Raw genomic sequence first — 8275 nt, 5'->3', positions numbered from 1 at the left:
TGCTTTTAGGTCAGCAAAATTATAAACTTTCTGTTAGTGCCATTAGTTTTAGAAAAATTATAAACTTTCTATTAGTGCCATTAGTTTTCAAATTTGAATAGTTAAAATTTGAATTCTTTGAAATTTGTGTGAATCACAAGTTTGTGATTAACTTTACTATAAAAATGAACATAGATGCGCCTATAGATAAAATTCAACCTAAATTCATGATAAATTTCTATGAATTTCAGAGAAATTCACTATGAATTTAAGTAAAATTCCCTGTATAGGGGCATCTATTTTCACTTTGAGAGGAGCTTAACAAGGCAGAGATGGACGGGCTTATAAACCGGTGTGAGCGCCCTTCGGTTGGTGAGGTGGGACTAAACTCTGAGCGCAAATAGGACCAACCCTTTAGTCCCATTTTGTGGCACAAACCGGGACTAATGGTCATGGGCCAGGGGCGAGGCGCATTGGTCCCGGTTTGTGCGTGGAACCGGGACCAAAAGGTCCAGACGAACCGGGACCAATGGCCCACGTGGCTGCCCTCTTGAGAGTGTTCTTGGTGAGAATATAGATGACAAGGAGCGAACCGGGATTAATGGTATTACGAGGGCCGAACCATAAGACATTAAAGCATTTCAAATGAACTCCGAAAAAGTTGAAAGTTGGCATGATATCATAATTTCACCCACATAGCATGTGCATGTACAAAACGGACAATGGTATCATACTCGCCTGTTACAAAGTTGGCATGGTATCATCATAATAGTTGCGGGAGAAAGTCTTCACTTTTTCTTCGCTTGTGTCATTTGCTTATTGCGCCGTAACCATGGATAATCTTCATCGTTTATCAGGATGCTTGGGTCAGCCTTGACTTTGAAGGGAGGAATTTCACGAAACTTTTCATAATCTTCAGACATGTCTGTCTTGCCCTCCACTCCCACGATGTCCCTTTTTCCTGAAAGAACTATGCGGCGCTTTGGCTCATCGTATGATGTATTCGCTTCCTTATCTTTTCTTTTTCTCGGTCTCGTAGACATGTCCTTCACATAGATAACCTGTGACACATCATTGGCTAGGACGAACGGTTCGCCAGTGTACCCAAGATTTTTCAGATCCACTATTGTCATTCCGTACTGTGGGTCTACCTATACCCCGCCTCCTGACAGATTGACCCATTTGCACTTAAACAAAGGGACCTTAAAATCATGTCCGTAGTCAAGTTCCCATATGTCCATGATGACCCACAAGTATAGGGGATCTATCTTAGTCCTTTCGATAAGTAAGAGTATCGAACCCAACGAGGAGCAGAAGGAAATGATAAGCGTTTTTCAGCAAGGTATTCTCTACAAGTACTGAAATAAGTGGTAACAGATAGTTTTGTGATAAGATAAATTGTAACGAGCAACAAGTAACAAGAGTAAATAAAGTAGAGCAAGGTGGCCCAATCCTTTTTATAGCAAAGGACAAGACTGGACAAACTCTTATAATAGGAAAAGCGCTCCCGAGGACACATGGGAATATCGTCAAGCTAGTTTTCATCACGCTCATATGATTCACGTTTGGTACTTTGATAATTTGATATGTGGGTGGACAGGTGCTTGGGTGCTGTTCTTACTTGAACAAGCATCCCACTTATGATTAACCTCTATTGCAAGCATCCGCAACTACAACAAAAGTATTAAGGTAAACCTAACCATAGCATGAAACATATGGATCCAAATCAGCCCCTTATGAAGCAACGCATAAACTAGGGTTTAAGCTTCTGTCACTCTAGCAACCCATCATCTACTTATTACTTCCCAATGCCCTCCTATATGCCCAAATAATGGTGAAGTGTTATGTAGTCGACGTTCACATAACACCACTAGAGGCAAGACAACATACATCTTATCAAAATATCGAACGAATACCAAATTCACATGACTACTAATAGCAAGACTTCTCCCTTGTCGTCAGGAACAAACGTAATTACTCACAAAGCATATTCATGTTCATAATCAGAGGGGTAATAATATGCATAAGGGATCTGAACATATGATCTTCCACCAAATAAACCAACTAGCATCAACTACAAGGAGTAATCAACACTACTAGCAACCTACTAGCACCAATCCCGGACTTGGAGACAAGAGATGAACTAGGGTTTGGAGATGAGATGGTGCTGGTGAAGATGTTGATGGAGATTGCCCTCTCCCGATGAGAGGAGCATTGGTGATGACGATGGTGATGATTTCCCCCTCCCGGAGGGAAGTGTCCCCGGTAGAACAGCTCTGCCGGAGCCCTAGATTGGTTCCGCCTCGTGGCGGCGGAGTCTCGTCCCGAAAGGTTGCCTGATGTTTTTTTCTCATCGAAAGACTTCATATAGGAGAAGATGGGCATCGGAGAGCCACCAGGGGGCCCACAAGGTAGGGGGCGCATCCCAGGGGGGCGCCCCCCACCCTCGTGAGCAGGGTGTGGGCCCCCTGGCCTTCATCTTTGGCGATGATTTTTATTTATTTATTTTAAGATATTCCGTGGAGTTTCATGACTTTTGGAGTTGCGCAGAACAGGTCTCCAATATTTGCTCCTTTTCCAGCCCAGAATTCCAGCTGCCGGCATTCTCCCTCTTCATGTAAACCTTGTAAAATAAGAGAGAATAGCCATAAGTATGTGACATAACGTGAAATAACAACCCTTAATGCAATAAATATTGATATAAAAGCATGATGCAAAATGGATGTATTAGTCCACTATGTAACCATAATATATGTCCTTTCCCCTCTCGGTTGTTGCATCAAAGCGGACACCGCCATTTTGGTTGGTGCTCTTTTGATCTTGGTCAATCGTGTAAAATGTATTCCCATTTATCTCGTATCCTTTGTAAATCAATATAGTCAAAGATGGTCCCCTGGACAACAAGTACAACTCATCACAAACAGTTTTGTCACCTCTGAGACATGTTTCCAACCAACTTTTGAAAGTCCTGATGTGTTCACATGTAATCCAGTCGTCGCACTGCTCCGAGTGTTTGTAGCGCAGACTGTTCTTGTGTTCATCGACATACGGGGTCACCAAGGTAGAGTTCTGTAGAACTGTGTAGTGTGCTTGAGACCAAGAATATCCGTCCCTGCATATTATTGAGTCCCTTCCAAGCGTGCCTTTTCCAGTCAGTCTCCCCTCATACCGCGATTTAAGGAGACCTATCTTCTTAAGGCCAGGAATGAAGTCAACACAAAACCCGATGACATCCTCTATTTGATGGCCCATGGAGATGCTTCCTTCTGGCCTAGCACGGTTACAGACATATTTCTTTAGGACTCCCATGAACCTCTCAAACGGGAGCATATTGTGTATAAATACGGGCCCCAGAATGACAATCTCGTCGACTAGATGAACTAGGACGTGTGTCATGATATTGAAGAAGGATGGTGGGAACACCATCTCGAAACTGACAAGACATTGCGCCACATCACTCCTTAGCCTTGGTACGATTTCTGGATCGATCACCTTCTAATATATTGCATTGAGGAATGCACATAGCTTCACAATGGCTAATCGGACATTTTCCGGTAGAAGCCCCCTCAAGGCAACCGGAAGTAGTTGCATCATAATCACGTGGCAGTCATGAGCCTTTAGGTTCTGGAACTTTTTCTCTGGCATATTTATTATTCCCTTTATATTCGACGAGAAGCCAGTCGGGACCTTCATACTGAGCAGTCATTCAAAGAAGATTTCTTTCTCTTCTTTCGTAAGAGCGTAGCTGGCAGGATCTTCATACTGCTTCGGAGGCATGCCGTCTTTTTCGTGCAAACATTGCAGGTCCTCCCGTGCCTCAGGTGTATCTTTTTTCTTTCCATACATGCCCAAGAAGCCTGGCAGGTTCACGCAAAGGTTGTTCATCACGTGCATCACGTCGATTGAAGAGCGGACCTCTAGGTCTTTCGAGTAGGGTAGGTCCCAAAATATAGATTTCTTCTTCCACATGGGCGCGTGTCCCTCAGCGTCATTCGGAACAGCTAGTGTGCCGGGACCCTTTCCAAAGATTACGTGTAAATCATTGACCATAGCAAGTACGTGATCACCGGTATGCATGGTGGGATTCTTCCGGTGATATGCCTCGCCTTTGAAATGCTTGCCTTTCTTTTGACATTGATGGTTGGTCGGAAGAAATCGACGATGGCCTAGGTACACATTCTTCCTGCATTTGTCCAGGTATATACTTTCAGTGTCATCTAAACAGTGGATGCATGCGTGGTATCCCTTGTTTGTCTGTCCTGAAAGGTTACTGAGAGGGGGCCAATCGTTGATGGTCACGAACATCAATGCCTTTAGGTTAAATTCCTCCTGTCTGTGCTCATCCCACGTACGTACACCGTTTCCATTCCACAGCTGTAAAAGTTCTTCAACTAATGGCCTTAGGTACACATCAATATCGTTGCCGGGTTGCTTAGGGCCTTGGATGAGAACTAGCATCATAATGAACTTCCGCTTCATGCACATCCAAGGAGGAAGGTTATACATACATAGAGTCACGGGCCAGGTGCTGTGATTGCTGCTCTGCTCCCCGAAAGGATTAATGCCATTCGCGCTTAAAGCAAACCATACGTTCCTTGGGTCCTTTGCAAACTCATTCCAGTACTTTCTCTTGATTTTTCTCCATTGCGACCCGTCAGTGGGTGCTCTCAACTTCCCGTCTTTCTTACGGTCCTCACTGTGCCACGCATCAACTTGGCATGCTCTCCGTTTCTGAATAGACGTTTCAACTGTGGTATTATAGGAGCATACCACATCACCTTCGCAGGAACCCTCTTCCTGGGGGGCTCGCCGTCAACATCACCAGGGTCATCTCGTCTGATCTTATACCGCAATGCACCACATACCGGGCATGCGTTCAGATCCTTGTATGCACCACGGTAGAGGATGCAGTCATTAGGGCATGCATGTATCTTCTGCACCTCCAATCCTAGAGGGCATACGAGCTTCTTTGCTGCGTATGTACTGTCGGGCAATTCGTTGTCAGGCACAGCATTCTCTGCCTTCCACTGGAGCAATTCCAGTACGGTACCGAGCTTTGTGTTGCCATCTTCGCAATTGGGGTACAACCCTTTTTTTGATCCCCGAACATGCGATCGAACTTCAGCTTCTCCTTTTGACTTTCGCATTGCGTCCTTACATCGACAATGACCCGGCGGAGATCATCATCATCGGGCACATCGTCTGGTTCCTCTTGATCTTCAGCAGCTTCACCCGTTGCAGCATCATTGGGCACATCGTCTGGTTCCTCTTGATCTTCACCAGCTCCCCCCGTTGCAGCATCACCGTATTCAGGGGGCACATAGTTGTCATCGTACTCTTCTTCTTCGCCGTCTTCCATCATAACCCCTATTTCTCCGTGCCTCGTCCAAACATTATAGTGTGGCATGAAACCCTTGTAAAGCAGGTGGGTGTGAAGGATTTTCCGGTTAGAGTAAGACATCATATTCCCACATTTAATGCATGGACAACACATAAAACCATTCTGCTTGTTTGCCTCAGCCCTTCGAGAAACTCATGCACGCCCTTAATGTACTCGAAGGTGTGTCTGTCACTGTACATCCATTGCCGGTTCATCTGCGTGCATTAAATATAATTAAGTGTGTCAAAAACCATTGCAAAACATCATGAATAGATAATTAAGTGACCAAATTAATAGAAGTTCATCATCACATTAAAACCAAAGTACATACATAGCTCTCATCTAACAACATATAGCTCTTCAGAGCATCTAATTAATTAAACCATACATTGAAACTATGTAAAACATTTCAATGCAAAAACAAATGCGATCATAATCACAATCAAGGTAACAACTGATCCAACTGCATAATGATACCAAGCCTCGGTATGAATGGCATATTTTCTAATCTTTCTAATCTTCAAGCGCATTGCATCCATCTTGATCTTGTGATCATCGGCGACATCCGCAACATGCAACTCCAATATCATCTTCTCCTCCTCAACTTTTCTTATTTTTTCCTTCAAGAAATTGTTTTCTTCTTTAACTAAATTTAACCTCTCGACAATAGGGTCGATTGGAATTTCCGGTTCAACAACCTCCTAGATAAATAAAATCTATGTCATGTTGGTTGGCATAATTGTCATAAACAATAAATGAACCAATAGTTATGAAAAGATAATATATACCACATCCGAATCACAGACAGGACGAGGGCCGACGGGGGTGGATACCAAAACCATCGCACTATATAAGATGCAATAATAAAAGCAAGAAAATAATACAAGTATCTATCTAAACATACAAGTAAGAATATTTTTCCTTTCAGAAAGAAGATAAGAACAAGAAGCTCACCACGGTGGTGCCGGCGATGAGATCGGCGCGGGTGATCGATGCCGGTGAAGACGGGGACGGGGCGTGACGGACCGCTAAACCTAGACAAATATTGAGGAAAATGGAGCTTGGAGGTCAAGCTTGGAGAGGAGAAAGCTTAAGTAGTGTGGCTCGGGCATTCCATCGAACACCTTGTGTGCATAGGAGGTGAGCTAGAGCACCACCAAGCCCTCTCCCCCTCGGCGGCCAGAAAAAACAGAGCAGTTTTTGGGCCAGGAGCCTCATTGGTCCCGGTTGGTGGCATGAACCGAGATTAAAGGGCAGCCTTTGGTCCTGGTTCAAGCCACCAACCGGGACCAATGGTGGTGGGCCAGGAGCGAGGCCCATTGGTCCCGGTTCGTCCCACCAACCGGGACCAAAAGGTCCAGACGAACTGGGACCAATGGCCCACGTGGCCCGGCCGGCCCCCAGGGCTCATGAACCGGGTCCAATGCCCCCATGGGTCCCAGTTCTGGACTGAATTGGGACTAATGGGCTGACCCGGCCTGGACCTTTGCCCCCTTTTCTGCTAGTGTCATGGCAGCTCTCAGCCACCTACTTGACAACAAGGCCCAGGGTGTTGGGTTCGTTCCCATGGCCGACGCTCACAGGGTGCTGTGGCTCAGGAGCTGGCTGGGCAAGCACTACTACTAGAGTAGTGCTGCCTGTGAGCGTGCATGATCCCCGACGGCGATGGTGGTGGCGACGACGAAGATGATGACGATGACAATGTACATTTTGTGTAGCTAGGGCTCAAAAACTATTTGATGGTCTATATATTTTGGTGAGGTGGTATATACTAATCCCTCACGCTGATGGTGAACTTGCGGTGGTAGGACGACACCCTCTTTTGGATGTGGTGGTAGGTTAACACCAAGGTAGTGCTAGGTTGAACTTGCTATGCCGTATGATCATGCATGCTTTACTTCTCTTCTTCTCCATTGTTGTTTGTGTGCTACTTTGCTTACTACTTGTGCTCCATTGATTTTCTGCTTCAACTCTTGCTCTTGTGCATTGCTAGGGCAGGTTGTATGCCATGTTCATCGGTGAGGTTCCAGGGGTTTATAGTTCATGGGAAGAAGCCAATGCACAAGTGGCATCGTATATCAACATCAACTATAGAGGGTTCAAGACTAGGCAGGCAGCAGAACAAGCTTACTCCGCCTGGGTGCAAAAGCACGGAGGCAGCAGTGTCGACAGTGCCAAGGTTGGAGCTGTCAAAGTGGAAGCTGCTAAGGTGGATCGTCAGTTCGTCCTGAAGCTGAAGAACTTCATCATCTTCGCCCAGTTCGTCATCATTGCTGTGTTGTGGCGTTGGTGTGCTAGGTGTGATCATTGTGGGTAAGCTCACCAACTAGGGTACAAGGTAAGCACAACATGTACGCCATATGCAACCAAACACCGTGTTCATGTGCCGCTAGGGCCAATGCAGCCAACCAAACAAAGTGCACTTGCGTATTACCTAATGCAGGGACTAGGAATGTAGGCAACCAAACAAGTTGCATATAGCGTATTAGGGCCTGTTTTTCCTCAACCAGGCTGCATTGAGAAGTGTATGCAATGCAACTACTGTTCAAAACTTGAACCAAACACGCCCTAAGACATGAAAAGGCGAACGAAGGTGACCATGCACTAGTGCAGAACCGGGCAATAGCACCGGTTCGTAAGGCCCTTTAGTGCCGGTTCCATAACCGGCACTAAAGTGTGGGCACTAAAGGCCCCCCTCTTTAGTACCGGTTCAGCACGAACCGGTGCTAAAGGGAAACCACGTGGCACGAGCCAGCTCCAGGGGCCTGGAGCCCTTTAGTACCGGTTGGTCAGACCAACCGGTACTATCAGGTTTGGGGGGTTTTTAGTTTTATGATTTCTTTTTCATTTAATTTTGTATTTCCATTTTAATTCTTTTTCGTTTGCTGGTATTTTATGATACTACACATTGTACAC

This window comes from Triticum dicoccoides, chromosome 5B (genome assembly GCF_002162155.2).
Source record: "Triticum dicoccoides isolate Atlit2015 ecotype Zavitan chromosome 5B, WEW_v2.0, whole genome shotgun sequence".
Lineage (NCBI taxonomy): Eukaryota > Viridiplantae > Streptophyta > Magnoliopsida > Poales > Poaceae > Triticum > Triticum dicoccoides.
The sequence above is the reverse complement of the archived record's forward strand: the minus strand, read 5'-3'. Positions refer to the sequence as shown.